Source organism: Bos grunniens, chromosome 4 (assembly GCF_055505025.1).
Source record: "Bos grunniens cultivar Pamir isolate PY7600 chromosome 4, Bosgru_T2T1.0, whole genome shotgun sequence".
NCBI classification, from domain to species: Eukaryota; Metazoa; Chordata; class Mammalia; order Artiodactyla; family Bovidae; genus Bos; species Bos grunniens.
This window is the reverse complement of record NC_141168.1, coordinates 11,191,304-11,210,877: the sequence shown is the minus strand read 5'-3', so window position 1 is coordinate 11,210,877 and position 19,574 is coordinate 11,191,304. Positions and strand designations below refer to the sequence as shown.

General features: G+C 34.9%; 1 long non-coding RNA gene across 4 annotated transcripts in view; it reads right to left on the bottom strand.

Annotated features, from left to right (window-relative positions):
* The window catches only part of LOC147373536 (uncharacterized), a 94,275-nt gene that overhangs the window by 49,700 nt on the left and 25,001 nt on the right, over positions 1–19,574 (bottom strand). For all 4 annotated transcript variants that reach the window (XR_015163100.1, XR_015163101.1, XR_015163099.1 and 1 more), the window contains exon 2: positions 7,711–7,821. This is a non-coding gene — a long non-coding RNA (uncharacterized LOC147373536). The remainder of the gene's footprint in view (positions 1–7,710; positions 7,822–19,574) is intronic.

Here is a 19,574-nt window from a genome sequence, read left to right as displayed (position 1 = left end):
CAATGAATATTCGTTGGAAGGACTGATGCTGAATCCCCAATATTTTGGCCACCTGATGCAAAGAGCCAACTCATTGGAAAAGACCCTGTTGCTGGGAAAGATTGAGGCAAGAGAAGAGGGCAATAGAAGATGAGATAGTTAGATGTTATTACTGACTCAATGGACAGGAATTTAAGCAACCTCCAGGAGACAGTGAAGGACAGGGAATCCTGGCATGCTCCATTCCATGGGGTTGCAAACAGTCGGACATGATTTAAAAACAGGAGTTGATGTAACAATGTAGCATTTATATTAAAACGAAAGTTTGAAGATCAAAATTGAGTGTTTATAATCTCCTATTATTCTAACTCATTTTGTGCCATAAGTATATTTTTTGAAGACTCTGAACTTAATGTGTAGGCTGTCAGCTTCTAAAATTCTGAGAGAGAAATTGTGAAAAATATTGTGTATGTTGTATCCAGATTTTAAAACTGAATTGCAAATGGGATAATCATGTTCTTTTGAACATCTTTGAAATGCACATACACCAGGTAATTTACATTTCTTTCTAAAGTTCTGTAATTCAACTTGCTGCAATTTTTCCATGCTAAAAGATTCTTTTAAGATAAAAATAGACATTTGAAGATTGTGTTACCCAGCATGTTTTGCAATAAATTACAGAATCTCTAAATTTCTGGATATATTTTCATATTAATGCTGTTGTTGAATATAAATATTCATTTAATATTCATAAATTCAATAATAATTTTGTTAATGAAATATTTTGTTTAAATTATAAACATCTGTATCAATTAAAATATCTTTTAGAATCCATATTTTTATATTTCAAATATCAACTACATTAGTAAACATGTATTCTAATTTAAATATTTCACTCATTTGATCACAATGAAGTTTATTTCAGGAAAAGAAAAATTGTTACAAAATTTATTTTTATATTTAAAACATGGTAAAGACTCATATTAGGAAATGTATAAATTGTTCTTGTATTTCCATTTACATTTTTTATATGTATTATTTTAATAGATCAGTTATTGTGTTACTTTAAAAGGTCAGTGTTCATTCCAATGCCCGAAAGGGCAATGCCAAAAATATTCAAACTACCTCACAATTGCACACATTTCGCATGCTAGCAAGGAAGTTCTCAAGAACCTTCAAGCTAGTCTTCAACAGTATGTGAACCGAGAACTTTCAGAAATACAAGCTGGATTTAGAAAAGGCAGAGGAACCAGAGATCAAATCGCAAACATCCATCGGATCATGGAAAAAGCAAGACAATTCTAGAAGAACATCTACTTCTGCTTCATTGACTACACTAAAGCCTTGGACTGTGTGGATCACAACAAACTGGAAAATTCTGAAAGAGATAGGAATAACAGATCACTTTACCTGCCTAAGAAACCTGTATGCAGGGCAAGAAGCAACAGTTAGAGCCAGACATGGAACAATGGACTGTTCAAACTTGGAAAAGGAGTATGTCAAGGCTGTATATTGTCACCCTGACTTTAACTTGGGCTTCTCTGCTGGCTCAGATGGTAAACAATCTGCCTGCAATGCAGGAGACGTGGGTTCAAGCCCTGGGTTGGAAAGATCCCCTTATATGCATAGTACATCATGTAAAATGTTGGGCTGGATGAAGCTAAAGCTGAAATCAAGGTTACCAGGAGAAATATTAATAACCTCAGATATGCAGATGACACCACCCTAATGGCAGAAAATGAACAGTAAATTAAGAGCCACTTGATGACTATGAAAGAGAAGAGTGGATAAACTGGCTTAAAATTCAACATTCAGAAAACTAAGACTGTGGCATCTGGTTCTATCAATTCATGGCAAATAGATGGGAAAAAATGGAAACAGTGACAGACTTTATTTTCTTGAGCTCCAAAATCACTGTGGATGGTGACTGCATAAAGTTAAAAGATGCTTGCTCTTTGGAAGAAAAGCTATGGCAAACCTAGACAGCGTTCTGAAAAGCAGAGACAACACTTTGCCAACAAAGGTTCATATAGTCAAAGCTATGGTTTTTCCAGTAGTCATGTGCAGAGGTGAGAGTTGGACCATAAAAAAGGCTGAGTGCCAAGAACTTATGCTTTTGAATTGTGGTGCTAGATAAGACTCTTGGGAGTCCCTTGGACAGCATGGAGGTCAAACCAGTCAATCCTAAAAGAAATCAGCCGTGAGTATTCTTTGGAAGGACTGAAGCTAAATCTCCCAGATTTTGCCACCTGATGTGAAGTGCCAGCTCCTTTGAAGAGACCCTGATGATGGGAATGATCTAGCAAAGGAAGAGAAGCAGGTGACAGAGGATAAGATGTTTGGATGGCATCATCGCTTAATGGGCATGAGTTTGAGAAAGCTCTGGAAGATGGTGAAGGATGGAGAAGCCTGGTGTGCTGCAGTCTATGGATCACAAAGAGTTGGACACAACTGAGCAACTGAACAACAATGAATATGAAATCCTAACATGTACATACCTGGTAGCAAGTGGGTCATTCTCTTCAATTGAGGGTTTAAAACATGAAATATTTCTCTTTAAAATTTTTGTACTCCCTATCACAATTAACACATTTGTTAACTGTAATATTTGAACTCTTCGCATCAAGTGACCAAAGTATTGGAGTTTCAGCTTAGCATCAGTCCTTCCAAAGAACACCCAGGACTGATCTCCTTTAGAATGGACTGGTTTGATCTCCTTGCAGTCCAAGGAACTCACAAGAGTCTTCTCCAACACCACAGTTCAGAAGCATCGATTTTTCGGTGCTCAGCTTTCTTCACAGTCCAACTCTCACATCCATACATGACCACAGGAAAAACCATAGCCTTGACTAGATGAACCTTTGTTGGCAAAGTAATATCTCTGCTTTTGAATATGCTATCTAGGTTGATCATAACTTTCCTTCCAAGGAGTAAGCATCAGATAATAGCTAGGTATATGTTCTTACACATGTACTTTGAAGCAATGTGAAACTGGGTTTCTTAACAAAATTGACAGGGATGGTTTTTCCAGTGGTCACGTACGGATGTGAGAGTTTGACTGTGAAGAAGGCTGAGCGCCGAAGAATTGATGCTTTTGATCTGTGGTGTTGGAGAAGACTCTTGAGAGTCCCTTGGACTGCAAGGAGATCCAACCAGTCCATTCTGAAGGAGATCAGCCCTGGGATTTCTTTGGAAGGAATGATGCTAAAGCTGAAACTCCAGTACTTTGGCCACCTCATGTGAAGAGTTGACTCATTGGAAAAGACTCTGATGCTGGGAGGGATTGGGGGCAAGAGGAGAAGGGGACAAGAGAGGATGAGATGGCTGGATGGCATCACTGACTCGACGGACGTGAGTCTGAGTGAACTCTGGGAGTTGGTGATGGACAGGGAGGCCTGGCGTGCTGCGATTCATGGGGTTGCAAAGAGTTGGACACGACTGAGCGACTGATCTGATCTGATCTGATCTGAAGTCCTCTATCATATTTGGTGTGAACACTTTGACACGTGTGTGTGCCTGTGTTCAGTTTGTCTGACTTCTTGTGACTCCATGGGCTGTAGCCTGCCAGTCTCCTGTGCCCATGGGATTTCTCAGGCAAGATTATTAGAATGGATTGCACTTCCTCCTCTATGGTATCTCCCCAACCCAGGGTTCGAACCTGTGTCTCTTGTGTCTCCTGCATTGACAGGTATGTTCTTTACCACTAGCACCACTTGGAAAGTCCAAATTTTGCTAAGTTGGAGCTGCTTAGTTGGAGTTACTTTTTATGCATTTGATTTCTCTAAGTACCTTATATAAGTAAAATCATACAGTTTTTATCTTTTTGTGACTTTCACTCAGCTTGATCACCTCAAGTTTGATTTATACTGTAGCATTAGTCAGAATTTTCATTCTCTTTAAACCTGAATAATGTTCCACTGTTCCTGCATTGCAGGCAGATTCTTTACCATCTGAGCCACCAGGGAAGCCCCTGATATACATAAAAATATATATATAGTCTCTTTTTATTGGATTTTCTTCCCATTTAGGTCACCACAGAGCACTGAGTAGAGTTCCCTGTTCTATACAGTAGGTTCTCACTAGTTATCCATTTTGTACTATCTATCCTGCTGCTGCTGCTAAGTCGCTTCAGTCATGTCCGACTCTGTGCGACCCCATAGACGGCAGCCTACCAGGCTCCGCCGTCCCTGGGATTCTCCAGGCAGGAGTACTGGAGTGGGTTGCCATTTCCTTCTCCATGTACTATCTATAGTAGTGTGTATAGGTCAATTTCAATCTCCCAGGATACCCTACTTCCCCTCCCTTCGTACACATATGTCTGTTTACTGCATCTGTGTCTAATTCTGCTTTACAAATAAGTTCATCTGTAAAACACATTAATTTTTAATGTGTAAAGTTGGTTTCATTAAAAAAGCTTAATCTTGTGTTGTTTATTGTCTTAGAAATTTCCGTTAAAAATAACAATGGTGCTAATACAAAAACAAAATCTAATCTGAAATTTACTGCAGGGTATTTTCTTTTAAAGCCACATCGGTGTTTGCTACTTGTCATAAAATAAAAAAAAAATGGAAAGTTGTCTCCATGTAGTGGAATACTAAAACATGTTTATCAGGAAATGAATATATTGCAACATGTACTATTTTACTGCATTTGCAAGTGTGTACTTCAACAGAACTCCCAAGAAATTTTATGAGGATTCAACACCAAACCATATTTATTCATTATGATTATATTCTGGAAGTGTATGTAGTCTAACATATCAGTCACATATAAGACAAAAATAATGTAGGATTAGACTGCAGAACCCTAGTTATCTGCCTACCATGTATTCTCCATTTTTAAAAAACACTAAATATATGGGGAAGTCATAAGTTATAAAGTTATATTTCTAAACAGAAACTGTTGAATTTTGCTTCCCAGAAATCTACTTAAAGAGGGCTGACTCTGACCTTTTGCTTAATGCTTTCCTCTCCTTCCTTCTTGCTTTCTAGAATGTGGATTTCATGACTAAACCTACAATTACTATCTTCTGAAAATGAGTCAACCTTGAGTTTGGAAAATTGTCACAACGATCACAGAACAAATAAAAAGAGAATGGATGTGTAATAACTCTAGAGACTCCATTAAAACCATGTCAACCCTGATCTACCTACATCTGGAAGGAATCATTTTACATAAGAGAAACTTAATATTTAAAGAAAGTAGATTTTAATATTGTTACTATTTTACAGAGATAAATTTAATCAAAACCAATATAAAGTTTGGTACCTAGAAGTGTCTATTGCAATTAGCAGATCATAAACCATGGAACTGACTGAAGGGAGAAAATGTCAAGGCAAATATGAAACATTCAGATAGTGCTAACTAGAGAACTGATGATTCTTGCTATGTGACAACAAAATATAGCTTCATATTTTAGCCTGCCCTGTATTAGAAAGCAGATAACATGCCAACGAAACTTGTAATTTTATACCTCTTCTATTATACAAAAGAAATAAATAAAAACATAGCACATACTCAGTCTTCTTTGTTACTTTGAAATGATAAACTGAAATTAGAGCCGGAAGGGACATCAACAGAGAACAAAGAAGCAAGTCTTGAGGAATCTAACTGCCAATGGCTTGCAGTCTAATTTCACCTAGAGTTCATTAATTTGGAATCTAGCTGGGATAAAAAATGACAAATTCTGCTTATTCTAACCTGGTGCATTTATCAACCCTGGCTGTTAAAAGGCAACAACAGTAGGAGATAACACCATGGTTAAAATCTTTCAAACAATTTTCTTAATTGTTTCTTTGTCATACAATGGGAGTAAACACATTGATGAAGGTCAGAATAAGGCATGGCAAGCCTACATGCGCCTGTTATTTCAAGTCGATTCAAAACAGTGTTATTTTAATGAATAGAAGTTAGGAAAAACACAAAATTCACTATGCAAAAGAGAATATTCAGACTTATCAACTGTGTCTGGATGAGAAGCTTATGATCATTGATATGTAAAGTTGACTGGAAGAAATATATCAGACAGTTGCTAATATTTTTTAGTACTTTTGTGGCCAATAAAACAGTCTTAATTTTCTAAAGAGAGCCTGGTATCCCAGAACCTTCTCTAGTAGAACTTGTGCATCTCCCAGAAGGAGTATCTTTCCAAAAGTCCAGATCAGACATAGTTGTGGATGACAACAAAGGAGAACTTCTCAGAAAGCAAGCTAAGTGTGTGTGTGTGCGTGTGCATGTATTTGTATACATTTATATGATAAATATGGAGGGAAGAAGAAGGGGAGAGGTAGAGAAAGAGCCAGAGACAGAATGGAGAGTATCAGATGCACTATCTAATTCATCTCATTATCATAAAAACTATGTAATAATTATCAATATTATTATGAGTATCATGATTGTTATTGTTATCATACTTACAGATTAGGTAATGGATTTTATATAAATTAAATAATCCAAACTAAAGCTGTGTGTAAGTGGGAAAGCTAGTGTTGGCTAACTACATAGACTATGCCCCTACACATGGAAATTAAATTGAAAGAATAATAGTAGTAAATATTTCCAGGTGGTGAGATTATAGGTGGGTTTTTTTTTTTAATGTTGTAGACTTTAATTCTACGATGAGAATGCAGTTACTTTACTATTTGCAGGGAAAGCAATTTAAAAATTATCTTAGTCAAGCTTACATGTGCAGAATATTCCACTGTATGATGTACCATGATGGTTACTGATAGCACATCTAATTTCTCACTATTACAAGCTAAGGTACCACACATATCTGGGAAAATATACATGCATGAGTTTTTCCAGTATGCATGGGGATGAGACCTCTGAATAAAAATGTTTACATGCATATATTTACTAGACAGTGTCATATAGATTGGGCTTCCTAGGTGGCAATAGTTAGTGGTAAAAAACCCACCTGCCAATGCAGGAGACATAAGAGACATAGGTTCGATCCCTGGGTTGGGACATTGTCCACATCTCATATGAGACTTCTGCCAGTTTAGTCAGTACCTCTTAGTTTTTACAAATTTAAAATTTGTTTCTTAATTGAGAGTATTTCCTAACTGGTTCCTGATGAATTAATAACCCATTTTAATATTGACAGTATTTTTGTGTTTTTGAAGATCTTATATATTCTATATATCAGTCCTTTGTTGTAATATATTAGTCACATATGGATCTTTCTTCTTGATGATCATTTTTCTTTTCAATTATTCATGGTATATTTTGATTTCTATTTTAACATCATCAAATGTATCAAACATTTTATTTTGATTAACACATTTTGCATTTTGCTTAGAAAGTCCTTTCCTGGTGAACATGTACATATATTTTCAAAATATACTTAATTCCTTTAGCAACAATTGGTAGCAATTTAAATGAAGTATTATCTACCAGAAAATCTAATTAGAGGTTCACTGCCAAGATTTTTCTTGGGGGATAGTTACATAGGCACCCTCTGCGGGGCATTTATCCAAATTTCAGACTCCCAGAAGAAAAGCAGATATTTTGCAGAAACCACGTTGTTCACACGATTTAGGCACAGGAAGCCATTTTTCTTACAGAACTGTGGGATTCTCCCTAAAATTCCAGGTCCCAGACACCAGCCAGAGTCCAACCTCACAAGCTTGACAAATTAAGGATAGTAATCTCAGGCCTCCAGTGGTAGTATTTTGGGCACATTTGGTCTTCAAAAGTTTGATAAAAATTGTAATTTTTATTATTTACCTTTCTTCCTTTAGTGCTCTGTAATGAAGCTGTGGTCACATCTTGTCTTTCCTTGAAGTGTCTATCTTTCTTTGGATTTCTGGCTAAATTGATGGTCCTGCAGTATCAGCTCTGTGAAGGAGGAAATACTATAAATTAGTAGACTACCTGACTTTTTTGTAGTCACAGTGAGAGTGATGCTATTCTTAGCTTTCTACAAAATAAGGTGAAGCCAGAAGCCACAGTGGATTTTAAGTTTTCTAATACATTTAGGCTTTTTAAGTGTTATCTGTCAAATACTGATTTTTAACTTTTTTGCCCTATATTGAGAGATTAGGACTAATAGAGTACTAATTCATTGAAAATACACAATGGAGTATTACTCAGCCATTAAAAAGAATACATTTGAATCCATTCTAATGAGGTGGATGAAACTGGAGCCTATTATACAGAGTGAAGTAAGCCAGAAAGAAAAACACCATTACAGTATATTAATGCATATATATGGAATTTAGAAAGATGGTAACAATAACCCTGTATACGAGACAGCAAAAGAGACACTGATGAATAGAACAGTCTTTTGGACTCTGTGGGAGAGGGAGAGGGTGGGATGATTTGGGAGAATGGCATTGAAATACGTATAATATCATATATGAAACGAGTCGCCAGTCCAGATTTGATGCACGATACGGGTGCTTGGGGCTAGTGCACTAGGACGACCCAGAGGGATGGGATGGGGAGGGAGGAGGGAGGAGGGTTCAGGATGGGGAACACATGTATACCTGTGGCGGATTCATTTTGATATATGGCAAAACCAATACAATATTGTAAAGTTAAATAAAATAAAATTTAAAAATAAATAAATAAATTTTTATGGTTCAAAAGGTAGAGAAATTTGAAACGTATATATATTTTTTTCCTTTTTAAAATTAATTTTTATTGGAGTATAGTTGCTTTACAGTGTTGTATGTTTCTGCTTTTTAATTGCTCTGTACAGATACAAAATGTCCTATTAACAAATCCATTCGTTCCTTTGTTCACAATTTCTGTCATTTGCATTTATAGAAAGATGATGTTGACAAAATGAATGGCTTATGCAGAATTCTGCTAATGCAGAATTTATTCAGCATTCTGCTTTCTAAGTATGGATATGAATTTGAAATCAAATGTAAATATATATTTCCCACACTTTTTAATATTGGCTTGATATATAACTTTTGATTTTGTATACTAATACTCTCTCACATTTTTCTTTATTATTTATACTATATTTATGGTGGTCTTTGTAGCTGAATTTACTGAATTTTTTCAGTGGCTTCTGGTTTTAAAATTGTAGCTACAAAGATGTTTTTATATTATAATTGTAAAAAAATTTAACTCTTTTCTGCTAGTATATTTAGGTATATAATATATTTGGAAGTTATCTTGGTGTGAGATATTAATCCTATTGTATCTTTTTGCAAGTAACTATTCAGCTATCAACACTATTTATTAAAATTCCCATTTCACTCCACCTATTTAATAAGCTTCTGCCTTATTAAAGAAGTCATATAGTTGCAAGTCTCAGAAAGAGATCATATTTTCATAGGTATTCACTTAACCTATATTTCAAAAAAGAATCTTAACATTTCAAAAACTGTATCTGATGTCTACAGACTTTATAGTTTAACACAGTTCATAAAAGCTGAAGGATTCTGAGAATTACATTTCTGATCATGTGATTGTGAACTTTTATAAGAAGAAGAAACCTGCCGTATTTGTTGTGAAAGGACTGCTCTGATATGCAACTTAACTATAAAAAAGTAGAAGATAAGTAAAATGATCTTATTACAACAGCAAAAGACTTAGTAAAAAGGTAAAACAAAAATATTGTACATAGATTGCCTTCACAGCCTTGATGGACATAATATCATAAAGAGGAAATTGAAGGGCCTGATAGTTGAGTAAATATGAAAAATTCATTTAGCCATATAAAATTAGATAAAAGTCTCACAGCAAAGAATTTCCATTTCTCATACTATTAAAATAATTCATATGTATGCTATCACAGAACAATGCAGAAGAGATTTCATATACTATCATTAAGGAAGATAACATTTGAGAGTTAATTAAGCACTTAAGAAGGGCTTACTCTGTACATATCAATATATATATGCATATATAATTTAGCTATTATTTATATAAAGAGTCAAGACAGGCAAGAAATAATTCAGTTTGCTCACTTGTGGAAGCTACATAATTAAGATAGGTTTGCCATGCATGAGCAAGTCTGCATTGATTCTTTCATTTTCATAGTAACAAAATGACTTTTTTTCAGAGAATACATGTAAAAATGTGCTATCTGGGGTACCAAACCATAGATTAAAGCACATTAAGACTGAAACCACAATGAGGCTAGAAAATTGACTCATTAGAGAGCTGACAAGTTTCATCGAATTACAAAATAAGGAAAAAATTCTGTATATGGACCAGTAATTTGACAATAATCTAGTGAAGAAAGCCTACCTTACTCAATAATATTCAATATTTTATTATCTAAAATAAAACAGTATGTTCCACAACATAACTGAAGACTTGAAGAGGAAAACACATAAAAACTAGAGAGTAATCATAAGCTTACAAAACTCAGAAAAGTTAACTTCCAGATTTCATAGGAAGCAATTCCTATTTCTAATCTGAATGTGTGTTTATGAAAAGAAGACGTTTTTCTTCAGGAACATCGATCAAAGAGTCGTTTTGTTCAGACGATCAGAGTAAAAATATTACCATCAGAAGTTTAAGTTTTAAAGGAAGATTAGGAAATTTCAATTGATAAATTCACAAATTCACTTGTCTCTCCTTTGGCCCCCTCACCATCCTCCTTTTTCAGAATGTTTGGTGTGAAGACAGCCAAAATATCCCCACTTACTCCCAATAGCTTCACGGGTTTATGACTGTTCTCTTCCTTGCTTTCCATGTCCAGTGAGAGCTCAAAACTTGAATACAAGAAAACTGACATGTCAGCAGTTTCTTTTAAAAGAATTTAAAAATAAAATTTCATCTGTATCATTCTGCATTACTTGTGTTCAGATGTGAAAAGATACGAAAATATTTCTTAATCTTCAATGTGATGGAGCACTGTATACAAATAGAAGGTTTGATTCTTGGGTACAGTAGGAAGGAGCGAGAGAGAGAGAGGCAGAGATAAAGACAAAGACAAAAAAAGAGAAAATTTTCTTCCTCCATGGTTAAAATGTTCTCATAGCTATGCGATCATATAAATACCCAGTACTTTTTCTCCAGTACACTTTTATGTATAGATAACATTTTTGTTACTATAATATCTCTTATTCTATAAGGAATTACTTTTACTGATTTTTCTAATGTATTTAATTATTTCTCAGTTGGTTTAATTATACAGTAAGAACATTTAACACCATGAATACCTGTGTGTGTGTGTAGTTTTTGCCAATTACATGAAGGGCTTCCATTGTTTTTCTCTGCAGTTTGTTACTGTAGTGTGGTTTTTTTAATTTAATAATTATTAGAATGGAATCTGTTTCTAAGATGTCAGTTAACATTTCCATAATAATTAATAATTTCTAATCCCATCATATTTTGTTTCTAAGATGTCAGTTAACATTTCCATAATAATTAATAATTTCTAATCCCATCATATTTTGTTAATTTGATTTCTGCTCTTTGCATTTTAGTAAATTTTTAATCATATATTTCTAAAATGTTACAAGTGCTTGAGTGTAAGATTTCCTGCAGTGAAACATTAATAAAATTATGGCTAACAAACACATGAAAAGATGCTCAACATCACTCATTATCAGAGAAATGCAAATCAAAACCACTATGAGGTACCATTTCACGCCAGTCAGAATGGCTGCGATCCATAAGTCTACGAGCAATAAATGCTGGAGAGGGTGTGGAGAAAAGGGAACTCTCTTACACTGTTGGTGGGAATGCAAACTAGTACAGCCACTATGGAGAACAGTGTGGAGATTCCTTCAAAAACTGGAAATAGAACTGCCTTATGATCCAGCAATCCCACTGCTGGGCATACACACTGAGGAAACCAGAAGGGAAAGAGACACGTGTACCCCAATGTTCATCTCAGCACTGTTTATAATAGCCAGGACATGGAAGCAACCTAGATGCCCATCAGCAGATGAATGGATAAGAAAGCAGTGGTACATATACACAATGGAGTATTACTCAGCCATTAAAAAGAATACATTTGAATCAGTTCTAATGAGATGGATGAAACTGGAACCTATTATACAGAGTGAAGTAAGCCAGAAAGAAAAACACCAATACAGTATACTAACGCATATATATGGAATTTAGAAAGATGTTAACAATAACCCTGTGTACGAGACAGCAAAAGAGACACTGATAAATAGATCAGTCTTGTGGACTCTGTGGGAGAGGGAGAGGGTGGGGAGATTTGGGAGAATAGCAGTGAAACAGCTATAATATCATGTATGAAACGAGTCGCCAGTCCAGGTTCAATGCATGATACTGGATGCTTGGGGCTGGTGCACTGGGACGACCCAGAGGGAGGATATGGGGAGGGGGTAGGGAGGGGGGTTCAGGATGGGGAGCGTGGGTGTGCCTGTGGTGGATTCATCTCGATGTTTGGCAAAGCTAGTACATTATTACGGAGTTTAAAAATAAAATAAAATTAAAAAATAAATAAATAAATAAATAAATGTTAAAAAGTGTACTAGCATAGTATTCAAAGTTTTTATGTCTACTTCTAAATTTTGTGTATGAACATTTATAAAATTGTTCTAAAATATGGACATTTCTAAAATCTTATATAAGTTATCATTGACAATTTATGAATATAAATTGTCTATTAAATAATTTAAAAACAATTATTTGATAGTAGTATACCCTTCTGTTTATTTTTGGTTTTGTCTTCCCAATATTAAAACCTTCTGTGACATTTTAAGATGGTCTCATCAACAGCAAAATATGTTTTCTTCTATGGTATGAGTCATCTATTTTGGTCATTTGATAGAGAAGCTCAGTCTATCGACAGTGAATTACATAACAAATTTAACTATTTTAACTCAACTGTACTTTATCTCCTTTCAGATTTTGATACTTCTTAATTGCTTCCTATTTTTAGTAATATGAAAAGATTCTGTGTTTTGTTTTCTTTAGTGGTTTGGAAAAATACTGTTGTAAGTTTATTAATTTTATGCATATTTAATTATATTTAAATATATACATCTTATTGTATTAACTATTCCAACAGTTTTTTAAAAAACATATGTACTTATTAATGTATCAGTACGGTATCACTTTCTGATATTAGATGAAGACAATATTGATTAACGTTGTCTGTACTCTTATTCTACATACATTTTATGTATTTTTGTTGTTTTTGAAATATATAATGGTATTCTATTTTTTTACTATTATCTTAACTTTACTCTTAAGTGCACAATATTATTTATTCTAATCATTTAATAACTTTTAAATTTTGAATGCTTTCAATTGTTAGGCTCCGTTTTGCAGTTCTGTTACTTATTTATGCACTTTTGATGATACTAGTTTTTACTGTAATTACAAGTCTATGTCAATAGACCCATATATATATATTTTATTTAAAACTGAATTCTTGAAAACATGTCCATATTGTGTACAGTTATAATTTATACTCATTTTTTATAGCATTCCATTTTGTAATGATATTATTTTTCTATTCCTTTAAAAATTTTTTCTGTTCTTGTATTGATGAACCTTTACATTTTTTCTAGATTGTAACTATTATTTAAAATGTTGCTATGAACATTTTTGTTTGTAACTTCAATAAACAAAACACAAGTTTCTTTTGGGCTAATAACTAAAAATAAATTAGTTGAATTAAAAAGTATGTTTCTCTTAAAGAAGAAAAATTTTTCAAAATTTTCCAAAGTGATTATACCAATTCTTATTTCTACCAACAGCACATGAAAACATTACTGTTCCATATTTTCATAATAACATTGTTGAGCACTTACATATATTTTTGGTAACTTAAGTATATTTCTGAATTGCAAAACCAAGTATCTTTCAACTTTAAGGGGCAATTAATCATGTAATTGGATTGATATCTACAATATTCTTCATTTTCTATTTGTTCCATTGGGATTTATCTTAGCTTATTTTATTTGGATTAATTATTTTAATGATTTCATTTGTGAAGTTGGCTCATTATTTATACCTCTTAAAATACTACTTGCTACTCAGGTTTAAAATTTTTTTGAATTATTCACAACACTAATACACACCCATATCATAAAATAACAAGCAACTGCCTTACATACCACAGAAGGCACTGGCATCCCACTCCAGTACTCTTGCCTGGAAAATCCCATGGACGGAGGAGCCTGGTGGGCTTCAGTCCATGGGGTCGCGAAGAGTTGGACACAACTGGACGATTTCACTTTCACTTTCACGCATTGGAGAAGGAAATGGCAACCCACTCCAGTGTTCTTGCCTGGAGAATCCCAGGGACAGGGGAGCCTGGTGGGCTGCGTCTATGGGGTCGCACAGAGTCGGACACGACTGAAGCGACTTAGCAGCAGTAGCAACACCCTTACATACTGAGTATATAAGTCTTGGTTTAGCTGCTTTTTTTTTCCCCTGTCCATATTTTAATGATGTTACTGTTGTCTTTTGACATGTATAGTTCCCAAATAAAACTAATAATTTTGTTAAGCAATATCATTGGTTACAAGGTAAATATATTTTTAAAATCTTATTTTTACATATTAGCAACAGAGAGTTGGAAATTAAGATTTTTAAATGTCCCTATATAATAGCAACAAAATAAATAGAAAAAAAATTAATGCAGACGTGGTCAATTAATTTATGGCAAAGGAGCCAAGAATATACAATGGGGAAAATGTTACCTCTTCAATTAATGTTGCTGGGACAACTTAACAGCCACAAACAAAAGAATAAAACTGGACCATTATCTTAGATCAAGGACAAAAATGAACTCAAAATAAATGAGACTTAATCCTGAAACCATAGAACTCCTGGAAGAAACATGAACAGTTAGCTCCTCAACATTGGCTTTAGAGATTATTTTTTTATTTTGACACCAAAATCAAAGATAACAGAAACAAAAATAAATACAGGGAACTACACAAACTAAAAAGCTTCTACATAGCAAAGGAAACACCAAAAATTTGGAAAAGCATTCTGTGAAATTGGTTATTTAAAAATCATATATCCAATATGGGATTAATAACCAAAACAAAGAACTTATACAGCTGTACAGCAGGCAAAAAATTTACTTAAGAGAAAGTAAACAAAAGATCTAAGTAAACATTTTTGAAAGATGATGTAAACATGACCAACCAATGGAAAGGTGTTCAACATCACTAATTAAGTCCAAACCATAATAAGATGCTACCTTAAGCCTGTTAGAATGGCTATCATCAAAAAGACAGTAGGTACCAAGTGTTATCCAGGATGAGGAAAAAATGTGGTGGGGTCATGGGAACATCTGAGCACTTTTGTTAAGAATGAAGACTGGTATAGCCACTATGGAAAACAGGATGAAGATTCCTCAAAAAATTAAAAATAAATCTACCATATGATAACAGTAATTTCACTTCTCATTATTTATCCAAGGAAATGAAAATGCTAACTCAAAAATATATCTAATTGCAGCATTATGTACAATAGCCAAGACATGGAAGCAATCTAAGCGTCCATTGATGATTCACTGGGTAAGGAAAATGTAATACACACACAAACACACACACATACATAACATATGTATGTATATATTATTCAGCCACAAAAAAAGAAAAATCTTGCTACTTTCAACAATATAAATGGACCTTGAGGGCATCATGTTGAAAGAAATTAGTCAGAGAAAAAAAAATACTATATTATCTTACTTATCAGTTCAGTTCAATTCAGTTGCTCAGTCATGTCTGACTCTTTGCGACCCCATGGACCACAGCACACCAGGCCTCCCTGTCCATCAAAACTCCTAAACTCCACCTCCTGGAGTTTACCCAAACTCATGGGCATTGAGTCGATGATGCCATCCAACCATCTCATTTTCTGTTGTCCCCTTCTCCTCCCACCCTCAATCTTTCCCAGCATCAGGGTCTTTTCAAATGAGTCAGCTTTTTGCATCAGGAGGTCAAAATATTGGAGTTTCAGCTTCAAAATCAGTCCTTCCAATGAACACCCAGGACTGATTTCCTTTTAGGATGGACTGGTTGTGTCTCCGTGCAGTCCAAGGGACTCTCAAGAGTCTTCTCCAACACCACAGTTGAAAAGCATATATTCTTCAGTGCTCAGCTCTCTTTATAGTCCAACTCTCACATCCATACATGACCACTGAAAAAACCATAGCCTTGACTAGATGGACACTTCTTGGCAAAGTAATGTCTCTGCTTTTTAATATGCTGTCTAGGTTGGTCACAACTTTCTTTCCAAGGAGTAAGCGTCTTTTAATTTCATGGCTGCAATCACCATCTGCAGTGATTTTGAAGCCCAGAAAAATAAAGTCAGCTGCTGTTTCTACTCTTTCCTCATCTATTTGCCATGAGGTGATGTGATCAGATGCCATGATCTTAGTTTTCTGAATGTTGAGCTTTAAGTCAACTTTTTCACTCTCCTCTTTCACCTTCATCAAGAGGCTGTTTAGTTCTTCACTTTCTGCCATAAGGGTAGTGTCATCTGCATAGCTGAGGTTATTGATATTTCTCCCAGCAATCTTGATTCCAACTTGGGCTTCATCCAGCCCAGCATTTCTCATGATGTACTCTGCATATAAGTTAAATAAGCAGGGTGACATTATACAGCCTTGATTTACTCTTTTCCCTATTTGGAACCAGTCTGTTGTTCCACGTCCAGTTCTAACTGTTGCTTCCTGACCCTCATATGAACAGATTTCCTAAGAGGCAGATCAGGTGGTCTGGTATACCCATCTCTTTCAGAATTTCCCAGTTTATTGTGATCCACACAGTCAAAGGCTTTAGCACAGTCAATAAAATAGAAATAGATGTTTTTCTGGAACTCTTTTGCTTTTTCAGTAATCCAGCGGATGTTGGCAATTTGTTCTCTGGTTCTTCTGCCTTTCTAAAACTAGCTTGAACATCCAAAAGTTCACAGTTCACATATTGCTGAAGCCCGGCTTGGAGAATTTTGAGCATTACTTTACTAGCGTGTGAGATGAATGCAATTGTGCAGTAGTATGAGCATTTTTGGCATTGCCTTTCTTTGGGACTGGAATGAAAACTGACCTTTTCCAGTCCTGTGGCCACTGCTAAGTTTTCCAAATATGCTGGCATATTGAGCGCAGCACTTTCACAGCATCATCTTTTATGATTTGAAATCGCTCAGCTGGACTTATGTGGTATCTAAGACAATACAAAACCATGAAATTCATAGATGCAAAGAACAAATTGTTGATTGTCTGTAGGAGGTGTGCATATAAATTTAACAAAATATATTTGCAACTAATAAGATTTATTTGTTAAAAACAATAAAATATTGATGATGGAAATAAAATTTCCTTAAAAAATTGGACTATATCCTACTTTATTGAATATGAAGAACTAATGTTTGCAGGATGTCAATTTTCTTCAGACTAATCTATAGATTCAATATAATCCCAGCACTCACTTTTTTATTTGCATATTTCAGGGTTTCTTTGGGTAGAAATCAATAAATACACGCAAAATACGGTAAGCAGTGGAACTAGGAGAGCAAAAGCAATTTTGTACAAGAAACACAATATAGAGAATGATTTTGTGATTTACTATAAATTACATTAATCAGTACAATGTGGAATTTGTGAAAGTATAGATCAATGAAATACAATAGTAATTCCAGAAATAAGCCAATATATATGGTTAATTAATTTTCTCAAAATTCAAGGATAATTTAATAGAGAAAGAAGAGTTATCAGATGCTGGTGAGTCATCATTAAATATCATTATTCAAAATTCTCCATGCTAGGCTTGAACAGTACATGAACTGAGAACTCTCAGAAGTTCAAACTCGATTTAGACAAGGCAGAGGAACCAGAGATCAAATTGCTAACATCCTTTGGATCATAGAAAAAGAAAGGGGATTCCAGAAAAATATTTACTTCTGCTTCATTGACTATGTTAAAGCCTTTGACTGTGTGTATCACAACAAACTGCAGAAAATTCTGAAAGAAATGGCATTACCAGACCACCTTACCTGCCTCCTGTAAAAACTGTATGCAGGTCAAGAAGCAACAGTTAGAACTGGACATGGAACAACGGACTGATTCCAAATTGGGAAAGGAGTACATCAAGGCTGTATATTTTCACCCTGCTTATTTAACTTATATGCAGAGTACATCATGCAAAATGCTAGACTGGATGAAGCACACGCTGGAATCAAGATTGCTGGGAGAAATATCAATAACCTTATATATGCAGATGATAGCACTCTTATGAAAGAAAGCGAAGAGGAACTAAAGAGCCTCTTGATGAGGGTGAAAGAGGAGAGTGAAATACTTGGCTTAAAACTCAGCATTCAAAAAACCAGGATCGTGGCATCTGGTCCCATCACTTCATGGAAAATAAAGGAGAAGCTATGGAAACAGTGACAGACTTTATTTTCCTGGGCTACAAAATCACTGCAGATTGTGACTACAGCCATGAAATTAAATGGCACATGTTTTTAGAAGAAAAGCTATGACCAACCTAGACAGCATATTAAAAGTAGAGACATTACTTTGCTAATAAAGGTCTGTCTAGTCAAAGCTATGGCTTTGTAGTCATGTATGGATGTGAGAGTTAGACTATAAAGAAAGCTGAGTGCTGAAGAATTGATGCTTTTGAACTGTGGTGTTGGAAAAGACTCTTGAGAGTCCCTTGGAATGCAAGGTGATCAAACCAATCAATCCTAAAGGAAATCAGTCCTGAATATTCATTGGAAGGACTGATGCTGAAGCTGAAGCTCCAATACTTTGGCCACCTGATGGGAAGAACTGACTCACTGGAAAATACCCTGATACTGTGAAAGATTGAAGGCAGGAGGAGAGGGATACAGAGGATGAGATAGTTGGATGGCATGGCTGACTTGATGGACATGAGTTTGAGAAGGCTCCGGGAGTTGGTGATGGAGAATGAAACCCAGCGTACTACAGTCCATGGGATCGCAAAGAGTTGGACACGACTGAGCAATTGAGCTCAACTGAAAAATATAAATTGGCTTCCCCAGTGGCTCAGCAGTAAAGGATCCTCTTGCAATGCAGGAGACTGAGGAGACCTGGGTTCAATCCTTGAATGGGGAAGATCTCCTGGAGGAGGGCATGGCAACCCATTACAGTATTCTTGGTTGGGAAATCCTGTGAAAAGAGGACCTGTTGAGCTATGGTCCATGGTGTCACAAAAAGTTAATAGGACTGACTTGATTGAGCACAAAAATGCAAGTATACTTGGGTAAGTGAAAAACAAATTATAGACTGAAAGAAAAAAAATACATATTATTAAATCACTATTTTTGTTCCAAGTATTATCCCAACTTACATTCTTAGAAATTTTATATATATGTAGCAAGCACATGTATGTACACCCAACTCTTCTGTTGCCAAAAGCTTGTATGTCAAAGGTGCCAGCACACATTTTGCTGAATTTCATCAACAAGTCTACTTTCACCTGAATTTCTTTGGAATTGCTTCTAAACAACTGATACACATTACTGAAGAAAATATGCATAAAACAATTAAATATTTAATATATCATCTTTTAAACTTTAATTCATTTATATGTTATTATCGTGTCCTAAACATGTTCACATTTTTCATAAGAACCTATAATTTTTATATCATGTATTATATCTACTGTTGCTGTGCAAAAACATTGTGCTTTCACTCATTTCAGGGTTGTTGG